Genomic DNA, 27,713 nt, shown 5'->3' on the forward strand with positions numbered 1-27,713 from the left:
TCTGACTTTTCCCGGGTGATTTTGCCATTGCGTGTGCACAGCTTACGCACACATTTATACACAGCAAAGGAACCCACACGTACACGAGTGCGCGCTCAGGCTCTTCAAATATTTTTTGGTGTCAAACTCCCAGCTTTTCATTTTTGGTGCGCTGCCAGCGGGGCACGGTTACCCTCACTGCATTCTCGTCTGCGCGCGGTTGTGCGTGCGCACGCGTGCGTGTGTGTGAGCGCATGTGTGTGTGTGTGTGCTAATGTGTGTGTGTGTGTGTCCAATCACCGCATGCTTTTGTTCGACCGGATCGAGGGGGGTAAACGGGCGCGGCACGGGCTAGATAAGCTGAGTGGACTTGCCGATGACTGGTACCAGCGGTGTCAAGATCGGCCTCTGTGGAGGAGGCTCGTGAAGGACGCTACTGGGCAGTTGGGGGCAGTCACCCTCCAACAACAACAACAGAAGGCGGAGGAGCGACGCTCACAACAACGAGCGGAGCGCCGGGTGGCTAAAGCACAGCAAGTTGGCACAGTCGGGGGCACAGGAGGTGCATCAGCCAGTCATCTCAGTCATCTCAATCAGTCGACCCGTGGCACCTGGGTCTGCTCCGTGACCTCCTGCCAGCGGGCGTTCGACACTTCACGTGGCCTCAAGGTGCACATAGCCTGGCACAAGCGTTGTGGTGACGTCACCGCCACTTAGTGGCGAATGACGGTTGTTTTTGTTGTTGTGTGTGTGCGCGCGCATGTGTGTGTGCGAACGCATGTCTGTGTGCGCATGTGTGTGCGCATGTGTGTGTGTGTGCGCGCGCTTGTGCTCGCGCGTGTGTGCCCATCTCGCCCGAACGGTGCCGCGCTTAATATTCCAAGGGCCACCTCGCTCCAGCGCCGCTAATGAGCTGGCACAGGAAGGCGGCGCCGCGCCCGGCGATGACACCTGTCCATCTCGGTAGGGCGGCTCTCGCCGAGGAGAGCAGCGGAGCGGAGTGGAGCCGCGCGCGAGGGGAGAGGCGGCCACGGCGTACGGGGTGGCGGAAGGATCGGTGGGATTTGTTGCGGGGGAGGGCCGGAGCGAGACTCTGAGCTGGCTCGGGGGAACTGGCGGGGGTCAGGGTGAAGGTGCGTTGTGCCCCCCTCCACCCCACTCTCTCTCAGTCAGTCCAGCTGGCAGGATACGAACGGGGGAGAGAAAGAAAAAAACATCCACAGCCTAAGACAAAACAAAAAATCTAAACAAACCTCAACGGAAATGAAGTGCGTGCGCGTCGAGTGAGGATACTCCTTTTGCCGACAGTTGAAACGCTCGCGTTGGTTTCCGAGTTCCAAAAAAGCTCCACCTCGGCAAATCTGTCATATTTTACGGCGGTGTCACATTCGTACTTAAGCGTGATTTATTTGGCTGGGCCGGCGTTGTGTGTTGCGCGCTCTCGCAGCCGCCGTCACAGTTCGGGCGCGGGCACCTCAAGTCCGCGCTCTCCACGCGTCGCGTCCCCATTGCCGACGGAGCGATTTTGGGGGGCGTCGGCGTCGTACTCCCTGACGTTAAGCGGCGGCAGCGCTCGCTCGCTCGGTATTTGATTTGCGGAGGGGTCCTTAATGCGCCGCGACGTCCCGGTCACATTGCGACGTTGCTGTCAGACGAAGCGGAGCGCTCGCATTGCCGACAGATCTACGCAAGCGTCGCTCGGTTTGGAACGCGAACCGCGCGACGCCGGCCTCTCCTCTCGGTCTTCCACAGAAAGGGGTCTCTAAAGACCGTCGATACCCTCGGGCATTCCTGCAGACATTGTTCGCTGGCAATCTTCGCGATCTGTCCGTCCGGCCAGGTGGCTCAGCGGCAGAGCGAGGGAGCGGCTTCGCAATCACGCTCAAATCCCCGTTGGCGGTGATGACGGTTGCACGTCTTTAATCCAGCGCAGTGCAGGCCGCGAGGGTTGGTGGATTGCCCGGTTGTTGTATAACTCCCCGTGGCTGTCGAGGTGCCATACCCTGGGCTTGCCAGGAGAAGGTGGCATAGCAAAATGTTGACCTATGCGGTAGTTGCGTTGCCCACTCGCATGCGTGGGGTTTTATTTTTTGGTCTGGATGCTCCAGTTCCCTCCCGAATGTAAGCGCCCATTGACAGGTTTGTAACCACCTTCATATATAGAGTATTGCAGAGCTTGAAGAGGATGCTTGCCTCTCCTGCTCCTCTTTGAGGGGTCACCTCTCCCTTCGTGAGCGAGCGCACACCTTGCGGCGGTGGCGTATTCCAAGTTTAAATTATTACAATTACAACGCGCACCGCCTCGTTTTAGACCTCCCATATTCCAAATGGTCATCGTGTTATAAGAATCGGTTTTACCCTTTCTGGCAATAAAACAGGTGTTACCCCGAGCTCTCAATGCTCCTGATAGTGGAATTGTCTTTGTGCTGTTCGCCTTTTGGCGTCCTCTGGTCTGACACTGTTTGAGACGAGGCTCTCAAGGAAGCTGTCTCTGGTGTGGACCAATCAGTTTCAAAGACAACGTATCATATACTATCAGAGCATGTTTAACATCTTAACAGCTCCTGTTTTCATTGGCAGAAAGGGTAAAACATATTCTTAAATTTTGATACTGGAAAGGGAGGTCCCATGATGTTGATCGTACTATTTAAGGCAACGGCATGACAATGAAACAAGGTGTCAAGCCAGTTTCACCCTTGCTAGGAGTCATTGTTACGCTATCCCAATCACTGGCCTGCCACGTGTGGTTTCTGGCTGCGAATCGCGATCACGAATCATAACGATTAGTCAAATGACTGCAGAGAGAGAGAGAGAGAGCAATGTTGTGTGAATGTCCAACGAATGCATACATTTCAGGGTTCAATCTCAATCCCAAATTCCTACCTTTGTCAGAACTGGGTTTACATTAGGTGCGCTTAAATCCAGCGTCCACTGCACTACAGGCCATTGCGGACTGCCAATTAATGTCTCCATATAGTTCGGAAAACCGCGAGGCCGGCTTGAAGTAGGGATTATGATCGGTGTAAGGCACTGCCACTGTATTGCAGCACGTGTCCCTGTGAGTCCTACGAGCAGGTTTAGACAAATTACAAGGACAAAATAACGCGAGATGGACGCCACCGAGGGCGAAAACAATTGCCCGAAACAGCCGCTGCGGATTGTTCCGACCGAAATTAAGCACCGCTTCCAGCGATGGCGTGTTCTACCCTTTGCCCACTGCATCACCCAGTTACCTATCAGAGACAATTACAGCTGCTTGCACAACAGCTGTCGCCTCCTACCCCCCACCCCCATACTCCCCCTCTCCCACCACACCCCCACTCTGACATGTTTTGCCAACACTGGGTTGCCTTCTCTCCACCTGGGAGGAACGATTCCGCAATTTCCCTGCTTCTATGAGTCCCCCCCCCCTATCGCCGCCCCCCCCCGGCACTACCTCTACCGCCCCCACATCCCTTTAAGCTTTCGTATTAAAGTCGTGCTTGAGCATGCACGTGCAGACTGCTGTTAGAGGCCACATCTGCATTTTTAGCAGCGAGAGCTCGAGACGACGGTAATCCCCATTAACGGAGGGGGAGCAGTGGGGGGGGGGGGGGGGGTTAAAAATAAATAGACGAAATAATGAAATGAGGATTATGTTCATTTTGTCACTGCTCGAGAAATTTACGAGGACGTCGAGACGTCTTCTGAGCCCCTCTGTCCCTGCGTGTTTCAGGGGGTGGATGAACCGTGTACCGAGTACGTACCGATTTATATCGGAGGTCAACGGAAGTTGTTGGCAGGTACGCCCCTCAACTCTCGTGTGAATGCCGCCCCCCTCCCTGCCCCGCCTTGGGAATGTGGAATGTACACCTCTGACTCGTAAGGTTGTGGAATGCAAGAGGCCAAGCAAGGTCAAGAGGTCATCGTGGCCAATGCTGTCGGTGCCAACACACACACCGGCCTGCCACCAATGGCGCAGCCAGAATTTTCAGGTGGGGGGGGGGAAACCTCTCCAGCAATGAAAAATGAAAAGAGGAGTTGTTAGTAAGTAAGGACTTGTTAGTAAGTAAGGAGTTGTTAGTAAGTAAGGACTTGTTAGTAAGTAAGTGAGGAGTTGTTAGTAAGTAAGGACTTGTTAGTAAGTAAGTAAGGAGTTGTTAGTAAGTAAGGACTTGTTAGTAAATAAGTAAGGAGTTATTAGTAAGTAAGGACTTGTTAGTAAATAAGTAAGGAGTTGTTAGTAAGTAAGGACTTGTCCCTTGCTTTTTTATTCGACGCGTGTGCGGCGATGGCACAGCCATCGATCGAGGGTCGTAATCGAACCGCATTGTGTGATCGGCATCGCGCTCGCTGAAGGTGTTGATTGCCTTCAGGTAAGTCGTGGACTCTGTATACGCAACTGCGCACAATTCGGAGTCACTTATAACCGCTTCGCCGTTACTTCTTGCCAATTATGGACTCAGACTATTGTCCTATCAACTCATAGAGTCCCTGGCACATAATAATATTCTATACAGTGGCAGTGGGGGTCGCAAAATGCCGATCTATTACTAATAAACCTCAATGATCCGATCGAAATTAGGGATTTCGATCGGATCATTGGGGGGTGGGGGGGGCACGTGCCACCCCTTCCTTCTTTCTCTCCGCTCGCTCCTGGTGTCTGTTGCAAGGCTGCAGCTCAACGTACGTTTGAGTAACACAGGAGTCACGTACAACAAGTTCCCTGATGCAATTTAAGATGCAACATTCTCCTGGCAGCGTTCTATTTTGAACTTCAAAGTGGCCTTAACCTCTCGTCTGTATGTTGCAGCGGGCGTATCCCACCCATCACGACTCCTCCACTTCCCGATATTGCGTCTGAAAAGCGTCCGTGCCACGGTCTATTCTGAACTTCAAAGTCGTTTACACTCTCCTCCCACGAAATTCCTAGCAAGGCCAGCCACTCGGCTCTATCCGTAGTCAATGAGAGACGAGCACCCCATAATCGCCATCATCGCTCGTTCCAGCAGCGGAGATGTCGAATTTAATATATATACGTAACTGTATGTATGGTAATCCTCTTTCGCACCGTACGTAGCCAACCGTGCTAATCAGAGGTGCGGGAACTGGAATTGGCTGCGTGGCTCAGAGGGCAGAGGGCAAAGTTTTCTAGCTGGCAGCGCTTAGATTCTGTGTTCAAATCCAGGTTAAGCTGCATGTGGTTTAACCGGGTTCTCAGATGGCAGTGAGTTGATGGTCGCAGCCCTGGTCACCAAATTACTGCACGCATTAAATTTGGTTCCGCACTCAATTCGGATCAATTCCGTATTTTGAAAATGACGGAAATATGCGACAAACGTTGCACTCTGTGAGCAGGTCGCATGAAACAGTGCTCTGGCCTCTCCGATGAGGTCACGTAAAGGGATCTCAGAGGCAGCTCTGCGATATCCACTTCCGTGGGCCGTTTTCTCACGCCGCATTGTTGGTTGCACTGCTCTGCGATAGATCCGAATGGATTCCCCGCCTGGTGACGCGACCCCGATGGCGCCATGGGGATAGAACCGGACGGAAAATGACGAAGACTTTAAGAAAGCAAAGCGACTGAAGGGCGGGGTGAGTGAAAGGTCGCTCACCGTGGGAGTGAAAACCGGCGAATCCCGTCTACAGCACCGCCACCACTGCTGTCTCAAAGTCTCATAGCTGCTGTGGCCACGCAGCAGGTTCGGCTACACGGTTCTGTGCACCACGGAGATTCCGCCACTCACCAACCTTCACGAACTGGGGCTCACAGTTACTCCTCGTCTGTAGGATTACCCACTGTTTGACCGTACATGCCCACGCTGGTCAGAGTTGGGGAGGATCGGAAGTGGTATTAGATATCACGTGGCTGGCGATCGAACTTAAAGTAGGTCGAGTTTATAGCGCGGCACGTTAACCACTGCACCAACGCTCCCCCACTCTGCATTTACATATCAATACTGCAACGGCTATTTGTCAGTCCGCTGCTGGATGAAAGCCTCTGCACACACCACGTCGACCATGTGGTTTGACCATACTTCACCACGCTGGTCAGTGCGGATTGGTGAAGTGATTAGGGGGGTGGTGAGGGGTGGGCGTCAAATTTCAGGGCGGTGCTGGAAATCGAACTGAGGATGGCGCACCTCACGAGCGCAGCGCGCTAACGCTAAGCGCTGCGCCTCCACTCTTCGTGAAATTACGAATGCGTTGTGAGTGGAACAAAGGGGGTCTAATGGATCCCGTGGGCCGCGATGTCAGCATCGACACCTCAAAACGGCGCGAGCACGTGCGCGCCACAGCGAGCGGTGCGTGGGCATGCACGGCACCTACCGTGGCGAGAGGGAAGGCCGTCGCGACACTTCTCCCCCCCCTACCCGGCTGCTGGAGGAAGGGCCTCTCGGCGAGTTGCGCGAAGACCCTCGCAGCGCTTGAGGTGCGCCGCTCGTCACGGGAAGGACTTTTGAAGATGAAGAAGAAGCGCGGCTTAGTCTCTTCGATGAGCAAGGTTGCCTACGTACGGTGCGAAAGAAGTTCAACAACAACTGCCATTCGCCAATAAGTGGTGGTGGCTGACATCACCACGGCGCTTGTGCCGGGCTATATGCACTTTAAGGCCACGTGTATGTTGAAAGAAGTTCAACATACGGTTCGGGAGAAGGTGTTACAGCCCTTTTGCTGGATAAGAACTAGTCGTGGGCAGTGCCGGATTATCCTAGTAGCAAAAGTAGCATATGTTGCGGGCCCCTCACTTTCAAGGGCCCCGTGCTAAATGCTTTCAAGCTATCAATTCCGGTTCAGCGATTCTGCACTTGCTCTATTACTATAGTACTATACCGCCTTCAACTGTTTTGAACGAATGGGTGTTTAGGGTTAGCGATTTGTCATATTATCTGGCTGTATAGCGAATGAAAAAATACAATTACTTTACTATGCAAATATAAAATGTATGTGTTTTAATATTTAGGTGTTTGTTTTACTGGTAGGAACGAAGTTGTAAACTGAGTGTACCAGCCTGCAATAGATTAATGTGTCCCTCCGTCCCCTTTCAATACTTTAACGAAGTGAAATCTCGTGCTGTTGGGTGTATAATTTGTCCGAAGAACCCTCAACGATTTTGAGGGCAAAAAGGTGGGAAGACGCTCTCAATATGCACAATTTTACGTAACAATGTCATAAAATTGCGCAAAATTCCAATGTTCCTACCAGCCCACCCTGCAGGGACCTGTTTTATATTTAGCGCGCCTTTATAACATATGCTACAGACCCCGCACTAACTTAATCCGTCGTCGTCATTGTAACTGGGGGCGGCCCGGTGATACGGCCCGGTGATGGGGCCCGGTGATGGGGCCCAGTGACACGGCCCGGTGACACGGCCCAGTGACGGGGCCCGGTGACAGGGTCCGGTGACGTGGCCCAGTGACGGGGACCGGTGGCGGTGGCGCTGTAGTTAGAGCAGCGGTTAAATTCGTACGCCTCACAAAATCACCGATCACAGATTTGCCCTCCCCCGTCCATATATGGAAGAGAGTGAGCGTGGCTTTGGCCGAAGGGGCTTGTCTTTGTCAATATGTGGTTATGTGCATTTTGTTTTTTAACGATTGTAAATGTTGTGAATTTACTCTCCAACACACCGGTTAGTGCTGTACTAGTAACGAATTGGCACGTTCTGTTTACGTGACAAACCTCACTAATTGGCTGTGTCGGGTGGTGGCGGGTTTAACGACACATTTATATTCACGTCATCTAACCCAACAAAACTTGTATAATGGGTGCAATTTGTTTCTTTCTCATTATTTATGTATTCATCTTTTTAGTTTTTTGATTTGCTAAGCAGTGAAGGTTTTGTTTTTATATCACCAGTGTAAGGGACCGGCTAATTGATGTGCAGCGTTGTGGGATAGAAATTAGATGAATGACGCTCTATAAAATGACATTACTATTACTGTGGATCGTTAATCGAATTTTTTTTATCGATCTCGCTCAGTCGATCCATGATCAAACAAACATCAAAAACACCGGGTTAATCGTAATTTTTAGGGTTAATCGCTGTGTCGATTAATCGCCATTCGATCCGTGTGGATCCAGTAATGATGTGACAAGTACCCCCCTTCATTTGATTGGCTAATATCCTCAGCGAGATCGGTGGTTCCGTTGCAGTCCGATTTTATTTTTACCACAGCGCCCTTCGCCGCTCGTTGCAGAGCTTCACGGTTCCAATCTAGCGGCGGCCCCCAATCAATACCGCCACGTGTTTTAACTGTAGTCTTAGCAGTACTAATCATCATCATAATACTATTACTGCTACTACGCGCTGTCTGCTTCACAGTGGACGTTAGAGATTCCCTGGCGTCACTCCGAGGAGTGGGTCGCCGCGTGCCAGCGGGGTCAACGGTTCAACCTTTTTCTTCCAAATTCGAAAATTACAGCGTAAATTACCTGATTGGGATTATACACAAAAATACAAAGGATCCCCCCCCTCGCCCGCCACTGACAGACTGATTCCCCGGGTCATCACTCTTGCAAATGAGACTCATCCTGGTCTCATGAATGCTCACCAAACAAAATAAACTTTTTACTAGAGGACACACGATACGTTTGCGCACATGACAAACTTACCACCGTGCAATAATAATAATACCACCGCGTGTATCAGAATCACAATGTTTATTTATTCTGGAGGAATCCGATGACCTACGAAGAGTTCCAGACACGTGATCAAGAGAAGCTTGCAAGTTTAAAAATGTTTAATGGACGGGATAGTCACGCTGCTCACAGATTCACCGTAAAAACATGTTTTAACAAAAATTAAACGCACTCATTCCAGTGCATTATTAATGGGGTGCGACGGCGGTGAGTTGGTTCATAAGCACAGATAAAACACTCCGATTACATTCCTGGTGTAAAGCACGCGTACACTTACACACAACGCGCGTGAGTGACCCAATTAGCTTCGTGTCAACAAAGGATGTAGCAAATGTGAATCCTTCTGCGTAGTAAGTCCTAGAGGATCTACAAACTATTTGTTTTGTTGCCAGGTAAGGCCCACTGAGCCGTATAGCTTTATTTTCATAAGCGACCTGGTCACAAATGATAGCCCAACGAAGTGGCTTATTATAATCACGTGGAAATGTATTGCAGCCAAATGCTATAGACGCGTGATGTTGATTCCAAATGTGGAGGTAAAACCCGGCGGATCCGAAGAAAAATCCATGCGGCCACGGGGAGAACGTGCAAAGTCAAAATATACAGCAGGCGTCAGGTTCGAGATCGAACCCACGACCTCCTGTATACCAGGCGAGATAGTTAACATCTCCTAGCCACCGTGGCGCCAATTATGCTGCAGTAGTTGGGGCATGACTCGCAGTATACACAGGGCGTGGCGATGGGGATGGTGGATGTGGTGTGCCGGGGTGGGGGGGAGTGAAGGCATTTTATCCGGTTCACCTACCTGGGCAGCACCTCCGGACAAAATAAAGGCGTGTGGATACGGCAAAGTGATTTATTACCGCTGATCCTTCAACTGCTTATGCCGTTCGACGTTTCGCTGCACGAACCGGCAGCTGTTATCAGGACCTACGTTCGCGCCGGTGGACCGAAACGTCGGACATCCGCGCGGGAAAAGAAAAAAAACACGGGCTAGGTACAACCCGTGGCATGTCCTTCCCTCTGAGAATCCACTGCTGGGTGAAGATCCTCCAGCGCCGCGTAAGATAATGGGGGCTTGTTTGGCCACACCTCACCGCGGCGGCCAAGTATGCAATACGGCAGTATTAGCGAAGCTCTGCTGCGACGGGGGGGTGTCCCGTCGAACGCCCAACGACCCTGCGCCGAACCGCGCGCGCTTCGCTCGGCCGCAATGTAAGACGAAAGAAAGAGCACTGGGAGTGTTGTGCCACGGTGACGAGATGTTAATTACCACGCCTAGTATGCAGGATGTCCGTGTCGGTTCGATCCCGACCCTGACGCGTGTTGTATATTTATTATTTGGAGTTTGCGGTCTCTCTCTCTCTATCCCGTGGCCTTGCGGAAGTTTCCTCCAGGTCCGCCGGTTTTTTTCCCTCCACATTTAGAAGCAACGTGCGTTTTAGAGTATTTGGCTGCTATAGATGTCCATGTGATAAGCCACTTCGTTGAGCTATCATTTCTGAAACAAGAGCCTTATATTCTTTGGGTCTTTCGGTAAAGTCACGTAGATAGAACAATACAATGAAACAACTAATAATGAAAATAAAGTGAACAAAAAATAAGAAAAAATAATACAAATATCACGACGTTTCGATTGCAACACAAGCAATCGTTATTTTTTTTGTTCTATCTACGTGACTTTACCGAAAGACCCAAAAATATGAATACCTGCAGTCACGAACGCTTTAAGTCAAGATTTAAGAGCTTTATAGCTCATTGGACCTTACCTGGTAAAATACAAGTTTAGTTAGTTTAGTTGATATTCGGATTAGAAAAAAAGGATGTTTCTGCCCCTTTGTTAATCAACCCACTTGCCGGGTGAAGCTCTTCCATCCAACACCGTGTAGACCGTGGTGGTTTGATTGACCATACTTCACCACGATGGTCAGTGCGGGTTTTGGTGCTTTCCTCTCTGTCTGCCACACTCCGCAGTGGAGTCTCGAACACCGGCCCAGCCACTTTCCTGCTAGCCATCACGTGTCCTGCCCAGGTCCACTTACCTTGATTAACGGTCAAACCGATGTCTCAGTAATTAGGGATGCCGCGATACAGATATATATATTTATTTTGTTCACGAAACGTTATTACGTTTCACGATGGCTATTGTCGCGATGATCAGTTCGCCGGTTGTAATTGTTTCCCGTTGTCATCGTTTCATTGATTTGTTTGTTTTAATGCTTTGCGCAGTTTTTCGTTTTTGCTCCACGATCACATTTCCGATCCACATTGTCACGGCGCGTTGACAGACATTGATAAACAACCATCTGGCATAAAAAAAATGGTGCTGTACGTGATATTTTATTACCCAATCTGAGCATTCCAAACTCACTCCAGCCTGATCTCGTCCACCTCTTAAATCTCCATCAGCTGTTGGCTGCTGCCAGCTCGTACCTCTCCCCTCCCCTGCTCGGCAAATTGCCTCGCACCTCCTTCCATCCTCTTCCGTTGGTCTTCCTTTCCTGAGTTGCTCGCGCCCAGCCGTGGTCTCCGAACTCTGTGAAATTAATCTCGCCGCCGTCTCCTCCCGCTCCATCTCCCTCTGCTCCGCTTCTCTCGTGGGTCTCCATTGCGTGGTTCGTGTTCGCCTCGCGTCACTCGTTCTCGTGACGCGTACTGCCCATTGTCACGTGACTGTAACCGGTCGAGAGCGGTGTTTCGCAAACTTGATTTGGCCCGCGGAGCACTCGGGCCGATGCAAACACTTCCGCGGACCACCAGGCCCCCACCACCCCACCCCTGATGACAAAACGCATTAATCTCTCTCTAAATACCACTCATACTAAATGATTCATGTTACTGGAATATAATACATTGCTTTTCTTAAACCCAGCTATCAGGGTTTTTTTTTTTGGGGGGGGGGGGGGCGGGGGGGGATGGAGATCTCAGGATTATATGTAGTTTAATCAGGGTAGTTTACGTAACTTTGTTCTTAAATTAAATATGATGAGTAAAATATTAATTAATGTCCGAATCGAAAGGTGTAATCAACATCGTCATTATTGTCCGGATCAACCTGCGATTGTCATCACAGCCCCGGGGACCCACCCGGAGGACCATCGCGGACCCATACGGTGGCACCGGGCACCACAACTCTGAGAACCACTGGGCTAGAGGGAAAATTGTGTCATTGTGACCCATCGCCCCACTGTTCACGAGTCGCGGTCGCAATTGTGGCCGTTCGCCGCTCTCTCGCAGCGCGCACGCCGTCGCTAGAGGGCTCCCCTTTATTATTCCGAAATCGCCTTCTCGGCTCGCACGGAGAGAACGTCAGACTCGCGTCCAACGCCTCCCCGCTCCATCCCAACTACCGTCACCACCACCTGAACCCTTTGTAAAGTGGTCCACGTACACACACGCGCGCGCGTTACACGTTACCGTGCAGCATGCTGCTTAAAAGCACAACAACTGAAACAAAATTCTGCCTGTATTGAGTGGCTTTACATACTAATATGATTTACAGCAGGTAAAGTATGGATTGGTTTCAAACGCGTGGGTCTCATCAGCAGTCAGACTCGTTAAATAAATGCTGCTGGATTACGCAACGCTACTGAATAGGGCACGCTATTTAAACGACGGGGTCCTCTTTCAACGTGAAAAAAAAACATTACCATACACAGACTTAATTTTCGACTGCGCCAGTCGAAGGCAATTCGTTTGAAGCTGGAAGAACCCGACGCCCTATGAAGTTTTTTTTCTTTTTCACAATTGTCTCAGCCCAATATGGTGGTTGACAATAAATGTAACATCACGGAGGCAATTTAAACAGCTTAACATAGGAGATACACAACAAGGAGTTGCCTAGGAACATGGACAGCACAACACGTGTGTGTGTGTGTGGGGAGCGGCAGTGTAGTGTGGCGGTTAGTGCACTGCGCTACGAACCTGGCGATCCGAATTCGATTCCCGTTCACGGCCAACATCAGGGACGATTATCTGAACCGGCCCTGGGCCTCCCCTAGGTCGACTCAGCCTCAAATGAGTACCTGGTGCGGTGCATAAAAAACATCGCCACTGGGGAGACAAAGGCGGTTGGGCGTGGTGCTGACCACCCACCCCCTCGTGTGCCGTTCTGGTCTTCATGGGTGCTCGCTAACAGAACTTGCCCAAACAGTCTAGTAAGGCTATACGTGGGATCTTTGTCTTTAGAGCGGCAGTGCAGCGGTTAGCGCGCTGTGTTACAAACCCGGCGACCCGAGTTTGATTCCAGCTCACGGCCAACACCGGTGACGATTATCTGAACCCGCCCTGGGCCGCCCCTAGGTCGACTCAGCCTCAAATCAGGACCTGGTGCGATGTATAAACATCACCACGAGGGAGATGCATATGGCCGGGCGTGTTGCTGGCCACCCACCCCCTCGTGTGCTGTGCCGGCCTTCACAGGTGCTCGCTAACAGCACTTGCCCGAACATTCTGTTAACGCTATACGGGTATATTTGTATTTTTTTTTAGCCAGCTGTTTCAAGGTATGCAGCAGCACAACACTACACCCCGCAGTAGCTATTCGAATTAAGGAAAGGGTGACCACTTCGGTCCACTAGTGGCTGGATGGGGTCGCGGGGCGGATTGCTCGTAGTCACGGTAAGTCTGCAGAAACACATGTGCCACGGTGGCGAGACGTTAACTATCTCGCCTGGTATACAAGAGGTCGTGGGTTCGATCCCGATCGTGACGCCCGTTGTATATTTGGAGTTTGCGTGTCTCATTCTCTCTCTCTCTCTTCGCGGCTCCGACTGGAGCACGCATACCACACACATGTCGGTGATGTGCACGTCTTCTTCGAACGCTGGGGAGCCGGAAAAGCCCTCTCTGTACTAGCGTGGACGGCACCCTCATTGTTCACCTTCTGAAGCGCTCGCTCGTCGCCGTGGCGTGCGCGAATGACCACCACAACCACCACGTGACTTTTCTTTCGTGTTGTGCGCGGTGCTTTTTAGCGCCACAGCGCGTGGATTTGTAACGTTTATTTTCATTTGTTTGCTGGTGACTTTGTGCATTTCATTTCGAAATCGCCTCCAGTGCTTTTGCTGCTGGCGGAAGTAAAAGTTGTTTTTGCCTCCGCATTTGGAATCGACGTGAGCTTAGAGTCTTTGGCTCCTTTAAATGTCCACGTGACGATACGTCACTTCGTTGAGCTATCGTTTGTCGCCCGCTCGCTTCTGAAACAGAGCTACATAGCTTAGTGGACTTTACCTGGTAAAATAAAACACAATTTACATTGTTTATAATAATCTTCAGCTCTATCATTAGACCTCCTTTGCCAGTACCAAAATGAAATAATAGGGTTTTTCCCTTTTTTTTCTGGCAACAAAACTGAAACCTTTTTACGAGGATTAATGTCTGCATCTGGTCGAGCACCAATTGGTGCACCAATTGGTGCTCGACCAGATGACGCCAAAAGGCGTCATCTTATTTTAGACCTAATGATGTAGATGCTCACCACGAGCCCTCATTACTTTGATAGTGCATTGTCTTTGAGCTGTACACCGTTTGGCGTCATCTGGTCGAGCACCAATTGGGTCGAGGTTCAAAAGAAAGCCGTCCCTTGGTGTGGACCAATCAGTTTCAAGGACAATGCATATATGATCATAGTATGTTTTTTGTTTGCATTTTGACTACAGGTATTGTGGTTAATGCAGACATGAATCCTTGAAAAAAGGTTTCAGTTTTGTTGCCGAAAAAAGGGGAAAAACCCTATTATGGAATCTTCAGCTCTGTTCAGTCCAGCTCAGTGGGCTTTACCTGGTAAAATAAAACGTAGTTTAGTTTTATTTGCATTACTTTTCCTATACTTAGCACTCCTATCGTGTTTTTTTGTATTGTTGTTGTGACGTTCTGACCCGCCCCTTACTGGACACCTGTGAAAGATAGCGTTATTGCTAATCGGATTCCTCCAGTCATCAATACGTTTTCCGATTCTGATCAATCCACTGCTGGATGAAGGCGTCCTCAAACCCTCGCCGCCTCTCGCCTTCCACGAGATGCAACATCCCACCCAGCTCCTGCGTGCACGCGGGCTGAGTTCATCATCGCTCCCCTTGTGTGGTGGATGGCCAATGGGACGCGTTACAATTCCTCGGCAGCCCCCGCTGTCCCTTCCCCGAACCCTTCAACACACACAGACAAATGCATCCCAGTATGGCCGGAGCAGAATGACGGGGCAAATGCTGTTAGTGAGCGTCTATTAAGGGCGTGACGGCGAGCCGAAAGAGTGGTCCTGTGGAACAGCTCCGCGTCACGGCCGACCGCCTTTGTCTCCGCAGGGGTGATTTTCACACACCGCGCCAGGCACTCAATTACGGAGGAGTCAACTTAAATTAGAGACCCAGGGCAGATTCAGATACCGCCACTCACCATTCATTATCCGTGGCTGGGAACTGAACAAGGCTAGCCAGCTTCCTCCACAGGGGCCGATCTTGACATTACTGGTAGCAGTCATCGGCAGCTCCACTCAGTTCCAAATCCTTCCGTATCACATCATCCAGTTTCTTATCTAGCCCGTGCCGCGCTCGTTTAGCCCCTACTATCCGGCCAAACAGAGGCTGCTTGGGCATGCGGTGGTTGGGCATGCGGGCTACATGACCCAGCCAACGTAGCCTTGACTGCCGGAGGAGCTCACTGATGTTGTCCAGATCTCTCAAGGATCTGTGGGCTCCACACAGTAATCCAGCCTGGCTAAACCCAGGATGTATCGTAGACAGGCCGTACTGTTTCAAGCCGGGGCAGGTGTTCTTCTAAAGGGGAACCACGTGAAGGGTTCGATATGTGTGTGTGTGTGTAGGCTTACTCGGTAAACATGGATGTAAACGTGGACCACTTTACAAAGACAAAGTTCCCCCACATAGGATTTCACGGGCTTTTGGGCAAGTATTTTTTTTAACGAGTAACGACTCCGCTTTAAATAAATACCTGGTGCAGTGCGCAAACATCGCAGGTGGGGAGATAAAGGTGGCCGAGCGTGGTTCTGGCCACACCGCGCCCTCGTGAGCTGTTTAGGCTCACCCCCCTCCCGCCCATCCCTATTGACACAGACAGTGACAACGATAGAAAGGCAAAGGAATCCCATATAGCCTTTAACAAACACTTGGGGCAAGTGCTGTTCGCGAGCACATGTGAAGTACGCCAAGGCGCACGAGGGGGTGGGTCGCCAACAACACGCCCGGCTGCCCTTGTCTCTCCAGTGCTAATGTTTAACGTATCGAACCAGGTACTCATTTAAGGCCGAGCAGACCTAGAGGAGGCCTAGGGCCGGTTTAGATATTCGCCACTGTTGTTGGCAGTGAGCTGGAATATAAGTCGAGTCGCCGGGGCTCGTAGCCCAGCATAATAACCACGACACTAAACTATTTTATTTATATAAAAAAATGTACCAGCTAAGCGCCACTGAGTTGTATAGCTTTTATTGCAGAAGCGACCTGGCCACAAATGATAGCTCAACGAAGTGACTAGTCATATGGAAATGCATAGCAGCCAAACACTCTAAACGCATGCTGATTCTGAATGTGGAGGGAAAAACCGGAGGGCTCGAATAAAAATCCACGCGACAACCGGGAGAGAGACACGCAAACTGTTAAGACTGTACTGGGATCTTTGTCTTTATGATATATGTATGCGGACGTGTATGTGTCTATCGATATGTTACGTATACGCGTGCGTTTCATCTACGTGCGCTATTTTACGATGGCCATTCACCCAACGTGTACGTGGATTGTTGGAGTTAGCGTGGCACGTGTTACGACGGTGGAAACATATAGTCTTAAGGTGGGAATATGTAGCTTCATGAACGTAATGACTCGAGTAAGAACAGGTTAAGACTAGCCGATGTATATCCTAGCCACAGTGGCACACCACCGCTGCCCATCGAACACACGAGACACGCACGCGCACATCGCGCGCCGCGTCCATGGAGAGAGTGTGGCGGCTGATCACGGACAGACTGTGGCGCTGGCCACTGCGAGCGATGCACAGCGCGCGCCGACACTTCGTGGATTACGCGGAACGCGCCCGGGGCCCCCGCGTCCTCATTAGAGGCGTTTACATCGCCGCTCCGGCTGTGATGAGCGTGCGGGAAGCCAACTCTCTTCGACTCTCTTAGAGCAGCAGCAACAAGGAACAATAAAACGACGGAAACCAACCGCTACTCTCCCCCACCACCGCCGCCACCACCATCACCTCCTCCTGCCGACGTCCAGAAATATACAATCCACAAAAACAGACCGCCCTCCTTATCTTGTGGCCACACCGAGAGGAGGATGTGTGGTCCCCCGGAATGGCACGCACGGGTCTTGAAATGTCCTTTTTGATGAGACGACGAGAAAGGAGAGAGAGAGAGAGAAAAAAAAGCTGCATTTAAAGTTGCGGCGGAGGAGTTGCGTCGTCAGTCTGTCACGACTCCCAGCAAGGTCGCTCCGTCACTTCCCATCAAAAGATTTTTAAATGTGGCAATTGGGGCGACGACGCTGTAGTGGTGTGTTTGGTGGTACATTTTAAAGTACCGATTCTCCCCCCTCTCTCTTTAATAAAACCTAACATCGGACACCACAACCTGGGTTGAAGCATCGTCATCATCAGCCATGATCATCCCACCGCTGGATAGAGGCCTCCCTCCCTAACCCGTCACCATCTCTCGTCGATCTGCGATGCAACAGTCCACCCGTCACCGGCAACAAGAGTTCATCCAATGGCTCCATCTCCTTCGTTGGGCCTCTGCCACTCCGTCGTTAGTCCGGCTCAACGGCCGCCGTCGCATCTAGCGACCTGCCAAAAAGGCTGCTTTGCTCACTTTCGTCTAAATATTCCACGTGATTACGCCCCCTGACTCTCTCGTCTCTCTGTGTGTCGGCGCAAACTCCGAGCGGGCGTGCACCTCTCCGACCCCTGCCTCCTTTTGCGCACCCCTCGGCTTCCGTTCCACGTCGTTTTCATCGTCGAGCGGCCGTGATTTGCCGCCGCCGCTCGACGCGTCGACGGAAAATATCGGCACGTGCGCCGACCGAATCGGAAGGGCTCGTCGAGCGTCACCTCGCAACGGACACGGTACACGCTCACACGCTCACGCGTGTGCTGTGTGCTCACGCGTGTGCTGTGTGCTCACGCGTGTGCTGTGTGCTCACGCGTGTGCTGTGTGCTCACGCGTGTACTGTGTGCTCACGCGTGTACTGTGTGGCGAAATGAGCTCAAGCCTGCCGTAAATCACGCGACTTCCGTGTGGCAATCCCCCACTCTGCCCGCCCCCTGTGAAAACGCACGCCGCTCCGTGCAGCAGCGTCGAGGCCCTGATTCAGCCTCCTCCTCCCCCGCCTCGCCTCCTCCTCTGCCCCCCCCTTCGACCCCTCCTCCTCTCCCCCCTCGCCCCCTCCTCCTCTCCCCCCTCGCCCCCTCCTCCTCCTCCTCTTCATCTTTCCCGAACCCTTTGCTCCCATTTTCTCCGTTCCGTTTCCAACCTTTATTTAACTTTTCCAATTATTTATCTTCGCTCTTCCCTCTCCCGTTCCCTTTTTTCTTTGCCACGCATCAAACCACTCGACTCGACAGCCCTCTTTTTATTCTACCCTGGAGTAGCCACCGTTTAAAAAAAAACAACGTCAATAAACAAAGTTGCGAGTTTAAAATGAATCCAAATCGCCCACCCCACAAACAATCAGGGGTCTCGTTTACGTTGCCAGCGCGCGCGATGGGCGCACGCTTTGAGGGTTAAAAAGCCGAGCCAATTCCCAATTATTACCAACTTCTGCGCTCAAATAAATGACTCCGGCAGCCGTGCACGCAGCGGGGGGGGGGGGGGGGGGGTGGTAGGGGTGGGGGGACGGGGGGGGGACGGGGGGGGACGGGGGGGGGTTGTGCCGCTATCTTGACGGCGCTCAGACGCCGCCGATCTATTTATACAATTCGTACTTTTCCACGAGAGCCCCCCACCGCACCCCCACCCCCCCACCCCACCCCATCCCCCTTTATTATCCTCTGTATCGCTTTGCAATAATCAATGCGGGCTAATGTAAGGCGTTGAGGATTTGTATTTGTTTCGTTGTTGTTGTTTTCGTGGTAAACTTTGCTCTGTGTTCTGTTGTTTTGATCGTCATCTCTGCTCGTGCTCGCGGGCGAGTTGCTGCTACTCTCCGTTTACAAATATCCCTCCACCGCTTGTTTCGTTTCTTTTCTTAATTTATTTTGGTGACGCTCGACACTCAATGCCCCCCCCCCCCCCGCCAAACAGGAAAAAAAAAATTCGCGAATCCCGTGGCCGGAATCCTCACTTAACCCACCCCCGCCCTCCACCCCTTTAATTATCGGTGCTGGCCGTGTCATCGGACATAGCGTCCGTCGGAGTGACACAAAATCTTTGAAAGCAATTCCAGGCATAATGACGGTGTGTCATCGCTTGATGTAGCCGCACGCTTGGTTAGAGGGGCGCGTTTATTTGCGCGCGCGTGGAACCTGTTGGTGTCGCCCGGAAGAGAGCTCCGTCACTCTCTTTTTTTTACGATCAGAGGAAACAAGAAGATGCTCGGTGTGGTCGTGACTTTGCTTCGTTCATCATTTCGGTTTTTTTGCGTGTTTTTTTTTCCAATGCTTTGCTTTATGTGCGCATCCCTCCCCCCCCCCTTTTTAAATGAAAGAATTCACAAAAGCCGTCACTCTCTCGCTGTCCGTCCGTCCGTGTAACGTGTCTGTTGCGTCTGTGTGTGTATGTATATATATATGTGTGTGTGTCCAACAGTGTTTGGTGGGGAGCGGTAGCGCAGCAGTTAGCACGCTACGAACCCGGCGACCCGAGTTCGATTCCCGGCTCGCGGTCAACACCAGTGACGGATTACCCGAATCGGTCCTGGCCCTCCCCTAGGTCGACTCAGCTTCAAATGAGTACTTGCTACGGAGTGTAAACATAACTACTAGGGAGACAAAGGCGGCCGGGCGTGGTCCTGGCCACCCACCCCCTAGTGTACCGTGCCGGCCTTCATAGATGCTACTCGCTAACGTACTTGTCCCAACAGTCTGTTCACGCTGTACGGGGGGGGGGCGTCTTTGTCTACTTATATCGTACGCACAGTTACATTGACCGCGTCATCCATTGTGATCGTGCGCCGGATGCCATTACCTAAATGTGACATTTGGAAGTGGCTCGTGGCAACGGAAAGTGCATGAAGGGCGGAGCGGTGGCGCATTGGTTAGCGCACTGCCGCTACGCACCCGGGGAGATGCGTGCAATTCCCGAACCACGGCTAACATCAGTGGCGAGTGAAAGCTTGAAACCGGGCCGACCTTCACCTCCACCCCCATACCACCCGCCCACTTAATGTCATCAACCCGCGCTGACCAGCGTGATGAAGTATGCTCAGACAACCCGTAGTGACCGACACGGCGTGGACAGGGCCGTCATCCAGCAGTGGAGTGACAAACAGGCTGCAACTTACTACGCATACAAACTGCATAACAAACAGTAACTCATTTTATCTCTGCGTGACTCAAAAATCCCATATCACCCTTGGCTGCAGACCGTGAATAAACGTCAGCGAACTCGCATTTAATTAAATACAGCACATAGTATATCCTGTATGGTAGTACACAGCACAATGTACACACCAATTTATACTAGCCTTATGTTTACATTATATATTGCACGGATATGTGCATAATTGCATCACATATATTGGCAGATTCAAATTAATTTCGTGTCGCTTCAACGCTGGCCCCTAAATATATAATCCAATGATAATCAAGTTGGCGTAAGTCCTCGGTATCAACGTGCGATAATTAGATACATCGGCTATTCTTAACCTGTTCTTGCTCGAGTAATTAAATTCATTAATCTACACATTATCACCTTAGACTATATTTTGCCACCGTCGTAACACGTGCCACGCTAACTCCACCAATCGACGTACACATTGGTTGAATGGCTATCGCAAAATAGCGCGCGTAGAGGAAACACACACATAGGCATAACATATCGATAAGACACAAAGACGCCCGCATACGTAAACATATCAAAACGACAAAGCTCCCCAGTGCAGCCTTAGCAGACTGGGTATCCCTCTGCATCGACTTAGCCTTAAATGAAGGCCGACACGGCACACGAGAGGGTGGGTGGCCAGCACCACGCCCGGCCGCCTTTGTCTCCTCAGCGACGATGTTTACTACACACCGCACCAGGTACTCATTTAAGGCTAAGTCGATGCAGAGGGATGCCCAGGACCGGTTCAGATAATCGTCACTGGTGTTGGCCGAGAGCGGGAATCGAACTCGGGACACCGGGTTCACAGCACAGCGCGCTAATCACTGCACTACAGCTCCCCCAAACATACATACACATACATATACACACACACACGTGCGAAGATAAAGACGCATACAATTACACATCACGCACGTATAGTCACAAGCATATAGATACATACTCACATGCATACGGACATACGTACATACATATACGCGCGCACATACATGTATATATATATGCACACAGACACATTGCAGAGACAAACATTCCCCGTATTGACATAAACAGACTGCTTGTAAAAGTGCTCACCTATTAAGGCCCGAATAAAAACACGAGGTGGTGTGGCCCGCACCACGACCGGCCGCTGATGTTTGATAACTGCAACAGGTACTTGGTTTAAGGCTGAGTCGACCTAGGGAGGCCCAGGACTGGTTCAGATAACCGTGGTTGGGAATCGAACGCGGGGTCGGCCGGTTCGTAGCGCGGCGCGCGAACCATTGCACACGACCGCTCCCCCCCCCCCCCCCAAGATAGACAGAACCACACGCACACAAAGATCCCCCGTATAGCCTTAACGAGCTGGGTTTTTTTGTGGGGGGGGGGGTCTGCTGTTAGCGAGCACCTACGAAACCCGGGACGGCATACGTGAATGACCAGAGCCACGCCCGGCCGCCTTTGTCTCCCGCGTGGCGATCTTTGCACACCAAACCAGGTACTCATTTGACGCTGAGTCGACCCAGGCGAGGCCCAGCCCCGGTTCAGATAATCGTCACCGATGTTGGTTGGCCGTGAGTGCCAATCGAACGCGGGTCGCCGGGTTCGTAGCGCAGCGCGCTATCCGTTACACTTAAACCTCTCTCTCACCCCCCACCAGAACACACGCACACGGACGCACGCGCGCACAGATGCCTACACGACAGCACCCACGTACACACACGTACACACACGTACGCACTCACGCGCGGGCACACGTTTGGGTTACGACAGCAATTGCGTGCAAAGTTCAACAACGTTCGGGGTGATAGCGACGTGCGACACGCCAGCTAACGGGAATAGCGTGTGTCCCGGGGAGCGCCAGCGATTTCGTGAAGTTACTCAATTTATTCCAACTCATTTCGCCGGGCAGTTTCGTCGCAATGCACGGGATACGTATACGTAGCGCACACGTGCATGCATGCATGCATACATACGTACCTACATGTAGGGGGATTAAACTCGATAACGGAAGGTGCCACGCTCCCTCCGAGGATGAGCGCCGCGCGAATTTAAATGACGAACATCGCTCGCGTTTTGATGAGTTATTCCGCAATCGCGTTTTTTTCTTTCGCTGACACAGTAAATTGCTTTCGCCCCCCCTCGCCCCTCCAACCGTGCCGGATTCGCACGCCGGCAGCGATCGCGCGAAAGATACGGCGACGACAATGTCACGGCGACTTTGATTTGTTTTATTTATGCAGTCGACGCGGTCATGTAAATGCGCACCGATAGAACGCATACGGCCCTGCCGGCCGCGAGCGCGCGCGCGTGTACCTTGTGCTCGTGCACGTGCGGTACGGAGGTGCGCGCGATATATTAAGGGCGTTTTCCCAGCACTTGCCCCAACAGTCTGTTAAAGGCTATAGGGGTGAACTTTGTCTTTATATATCTAACAAATTATAATCGCGGGGAGCGGGATTGTGGTGGTTAGGCAACTGCACTACGAACCCCGCCGAGCCTCAGCTCGATGTCCGCTTCCCACGACCACGAGCTGTGGCGAATATTTGAACTAGCTTTGGGCCCTTCAGCACTGGGGAGACGAAGGCGGCCCGGCGTGGTGTGGTCCACCCACCTGCCTCCTATGCCCTGCCGGCCTGAAAGGGTGCTCGCTAATAGAACTTACTCCAACAGTCTAAACTAAAAACTATACCCTTTTAATTTCACCAGGTAAGGCCCACTGAGCTCTATAGCTCTTTTTCAGAAGCGACCTGGCCACAAATGATCGCTCAACTAAGTGGCGTATCACGTGGAAACATATAGTAGCAGCCAAATACGCTAAATGCGTGTTGATTCTGAATGTGGAGGGAAAAATCCGAGGACCCGGAGAAAAATCCGCGGGACCACGGTGAGACCATTCAAACTCAAAATATACAGCAGGCGTCAGGGTCGGGATCAAACCCACGACCTCCTGTATACCGTGCGAGGTAGTTAACATCTCTCTTCCGTGGCGCCCCACGGTGGCGAGACGTTCAAGGTTATACTGGGGATGTCTTTGTATATCTAAATAACAAAATAGGTGCTCGAAAACATATCTTACGCAAACAGCCTGTGTAATCTATACGTGGGGGGGGATATTTGTCTGTGTAGGTTAAATAAAAGAAACGCGACACTTGATCATGGCCTCTCTGCTATGAAGAAGGCTCATTGCCCTAAACGTCGCCTATTATAAAATCTCCCTATTTAAGGGCCGTGCGATTTAGGAATGAGTTGATTTTTTTTATATTTGTGTTCAAGCCGTGTGTCTGTGCGTCGTATTTATACACAGTGGATGTTGGGGGGAACGTGCTTCAGTGGCCAGTTCCCTGCGCTTCAACCCTTGCGAACTGAGTTCGACTCCCGGCCACGGCAAACAATCAGTGGCGAATATCTGAACCGATCCTGGGACCGTTCCCAGACCGACTCTGCCTTCAAATAATCACCTAGCCATGGGGAGACAAAGGGGGCCGGGCATGGTTCTGGCCACACACCACCTCCTCGTGCGCCGTGTTGACATTAATAGGCGCTCGCTAATAACAGCAACCTGCCCCAGCAGTCAATACGGCTATAGGGGGCGTATATGTTTTTTTGTGTGTAAAATGTGCGTACGTGTATATTATGCACGTCCGTGTCTCCCCGGTGCTGTTGTTCACACACCGCGTGATCCTGACCACCCACCCTCTCGTGCGCCGTGTGATACTTCATAGGTGCTCGCTAACAGCACTTGCCCCAACGTCCTGTGAAAGGCTCTGCGGGTGATCTTTGTCGTTCTGTTTTGTCTTCCGTACGGGCACGCAAGCGAAAAACAATACACGGCGCAAGGATTATCACGCACAAAGTTTAGCGAGAGGTAGCACTCGAATGTAATTAGTGTCAATTATCCATTCATTATGGAATTGGCCAAACACCGCTGATGCAGCAAGAACCTCCACAAAATGAATCTTGAGACTCAGTGAGGCGTTTCAGCAAAAATTAAATAGATCGAATTGACGCCGCTTTAATTAATATTATTGGTATCATCACGGAGCATAAATGTAATCTGATTTTTTTACGTAATGAAATGGCAATCTGATATCCATTGTTACGTTCTTTAAGAATATGATCTATAATTTCAAGAATATTCTGGCGAAAGAATGCATTGATAGGAGTGCTAATTGAAAAGTGAGGGCGATTTAAACATTTACCTTGGTCAGTAATCTCTCTATTCGTTCCTCCCATCTCGTCGGTGTTGCTATTATTATTATTATTGCTACCACTACGCCTTCCGAACTTCTTCCAGAGCAAAGAGCTAAAACTTTGAACTAAAAAAAAGTTGACAACTCAAGCTTTTTTTTGTTTAACGTATATACTGTACATGATGGTGACATTTGAGCAGTGCGTACAGTATACTTATAGACTGCACGTTGTGGGAGCGTGACGTTGCATTGCAATTTACAAGCGAGATCTGTTTGAACGCATTAGCGAACTGTGCGTTGCAAAGCGGGGGAAATTAAACGTACACTTCGCGATGCTGGTGTGCCTTCCTTCACAGTTAGCGGGTCAGGGACAACCTCATCAGATGTCATTCGCCACTGATGTCAGCCGTGGCCGGGAATCGAACTCGAGACGCCGGACTCATAGAGCAATGCGCTAACCCACTGCACCACCGCTCCTCCTCCAAATGTATCATTATTTTACTTTTAAAAAATATGAATGGATATTTAAAAGCTTCTTTTTTTAATCCACCGAACGCCTTCCGATACTGTCTCAGTTTTTTTTTGTGGGAAGGGTAGGGTGTTTGACCATACTTCACCGCTCTGGTCCAATTCATGTTGGTGGAGCGGAATGCTCAGAACCAGTTGAGATAATCTGGCCAACTGATGTTAGCCGTGTGCGAGAATCGAACTCCCGTGTCAAATGCGCCTGGTTCACAGCGAAGCGCGCTAAGCACCGCCTCCACCACTGTGCCGCAATTCTCCCTTTCATGATGTGATATTGTTACATGTACACAGCACTGTACTTTATACACACACAGTGGGGCTCCGTGTGTAAAGACTTCGCAATGCGTGAGCGTCTGTGTCACGGCTTGAAGCTGCGACGCGTGGTGGTGGTGGCGGCGGGGGTTGGGGGTTTGGCCAGTTGGTGAGTCGGGGGAGCACGGCTCCCACCGTAACCCTCTCGTGACCCCGACTCTTATCCCCTCGCCTCCCCTACCGCCCGCGGCGTGGGTGCATCCCGTCGCGGCGGGGGAAAAGGGGGGGGGGAGGCGAGGAGGTGATGGAGCCCCCCTCCTACCCAACCCATCCACCCCCTCCCTGCTCAACCCCCCACTATTCCCAATCTCTCTCCTCCTCTCCTCTCTCCCGCCCGCTGTTACACCCCCGCAGTCATCAGCGCAGGGGTCCGGCGGTGATCCCCCGTGAACTGTTGACCTCTGCTCCCCCCTCCTCTACAACTGTCCTCCCCTATCACTGCCCCCCTCCACCCAATCCCACTACCCCCACTCACTCCTCCCCCCCCCCCCCCTTCAACACACTCCCCCCATCACTCTTAATCAGCAATGCCCCCCCATCCACCTTCCATCCATTCACTCGCATTCCCTCCAAATACCCCGCCCGCCCCCACCACGAACCCAGTGTCTTCTACTGTCCGGTTACACAGGGCCGTGCCGGATTTCGATAGCTATATTGTTTTTTCGTGGGGAATTTTAGAATAAAAAAATACTCGAACGCATCGGCATGCAATTGATACGTGTGCACCGCGTCATTTGAACAAAGACGACGATTTCACCCCCTCCCCCTCCAGTGTGGTCGCACGGACAGCTGAGCTGGAGCAGGACATTTATGTTAGCGAGCGCCTATTAAGGCCGGAACGGCGCTCCAAGGAGGCTTGCATGTGCGGCTGGCACCACACCACTCCCGCACGGCCCACACGCACGCCAGGACAAATACAGATACGACGGGACATCGGTGGCAGTGGTGTTAAGAACGCAGCCACAAACTCACCGTCTTCCTCGTACACTCACAGCACCGTCAGGCAATGGCTCCTGTACACGCAAAATAAAAAGACAAAGATCACCCGTATAGCCTTGACATACTGTTTGGGGGCAAGTGCTGTTAGCGAGCACCTATGAAGACCGGGACTCTGCACGCAAATGGGTGGTGGCCAGCACCACGCCCCGGCCCGTCTTTGTCTCCCTAGTGGCGAAGTTAACACACCGCACCAGGTACTCATTTGAGGCTGAGGTGACCTAGGGGAAGCTCAGGACCGGTTCAGATAATCATCACTGGTGTTGGCCGTGGGTGGGAATCGAACTCGGGTTGCCAGGTTCTTAGCGCAGCTCACTAACCGCTACACTACCGCTCCCCACACAGACGCACGTGCTCACAAACGCTGCATCACCAGCAATCAATGGTACATGACAATAAATAAAGAACGGAGTAACACGGAAATACAAACTATGCGGATACAATAGTGGAGGGAGATCTAACATTGTTTCCCTTTAAAATTAACATGTATGATAGGCGATGTTTCGGGCAATGGTTCTTGTTCACAGCACATACATAGAGAGGCCAGTCGAGAGACAGCGTATAATGAGATGTTGGGGACTGCACTGGTTTACACCATGGCTGGCTGGCAATAAATAAACAACCAATTCTGATGCCCGGTTTTTTTTTGTTAAATTGGCGTATGAATAGTTAGACTATTAGCAGATATTGGGTAACTATTCACGTGCCACCTCGCCGCTAGAACCCACGGTGTTTTATTTCATGGAACCCGCATCGCAACTGCCTTATCGGCCCAAAACATCAAAGATCCCCTTTCACTGTTATTATTAGTCTGTGCATCCACACACAACAACAATAACAATGTTAATCACCACACGCACAGTCTACATGATGCAGCGTATACACAGTGCGGATGTTTAATATTATTAACGCAACTGTTTTTTTGTTACATATCATGATATATACGCATATGTAGCTAAAATTATTTCGATGTAATTTGGCATTACATCGGATATTTAACTCAATTTAATCGTCATTACATCAACGTTGGAGAGGCCTTCATCCAGCAGTGCATCAATCACGGCTGATGACAATGTTGCAATGTCGATATAAATGAACAGGCAACGGCAATTCTTTCTCACAAAGTGAACAAAGATATATATATAGCTATTGGTTTATGTCCATCAACCTATGGACCTTGGGAACCAACGTTTCTTTACCAACAGCAGATCAACAGACCCGCTCGTGACGCGACGCGCCCGCGTGCAGACACGCGTTTAAATGGCATACAGCGGGGGGGGGGGGGCAATATGAATCACCCCTTTGATGCGTCACAATAACAGCGACACGGATTCTGTGTCGCGTCACGATCCGTGTAAGCATCGGCGTCACAAAGGCGTTTTGGAGCGGTGACAGAAACGACTTCGTCGATTATTTAATTTGAACAGAACAAATATGTGCGCGCAAATATAAGCGAGAGCTTCGATTGAGACGAGAATGCTGTTGTGCAAACGAGATCATTGGTCGGTATTCTTGTAAACAAACAAACCACTTTGGATCGAGCAACGTGCAGTGTGTGTATGTTTGAATAGATGCGAGGGTGTCAGTGTGTGTGCATTGTGGGGGGGGAGCGGCGG

General features: G+C 51.1%; 1 long non-coding RNA gene across 4 annotated transcripts in view; it reads right to left on the bottom strand.

The window, feature by feature from the left end:
* Positions 1–27,713, bottom strand: part of LOC116947949 (uncharacterized) — a 119,828-nt gene that overhangs the window by 86,746 nt on the left and 5,369 nt on the right. For 3 of the 4 annotated variants that reach the window (XR_012945716.1, XR_004403741.2, XR_012945715.1), the window contains exon 3: positions 6,289–6,468. This is a non-coding gene — a long non-coding RNA (uncharacterized LOC116947949). The remainder of the gene's footprint in view (positions 1–6,288; positions 6,469–27,713) is intronic. The other variant, XR_012945717.1, reaches the window with a different exon arrangement.

The sequence above is a fragment of the Petromyzon marinus genome, chromosome 31 (genome assembly GCF_048934315.1).
Source record: "Petromyzon marinus isolate PM22_M1 ecotype Great Lakes invasive population chromosome 31, UKy_Petmar_22M1.pri1.0, whole genome shotgun sequence".
NCBI classification, from domain to species: Eukaryota; Metazoa; Chordata; class Hyperoartia; order Petromyzontiformes; family Petromyzontidae; genus Petromyzon; species Petromyzon marinus.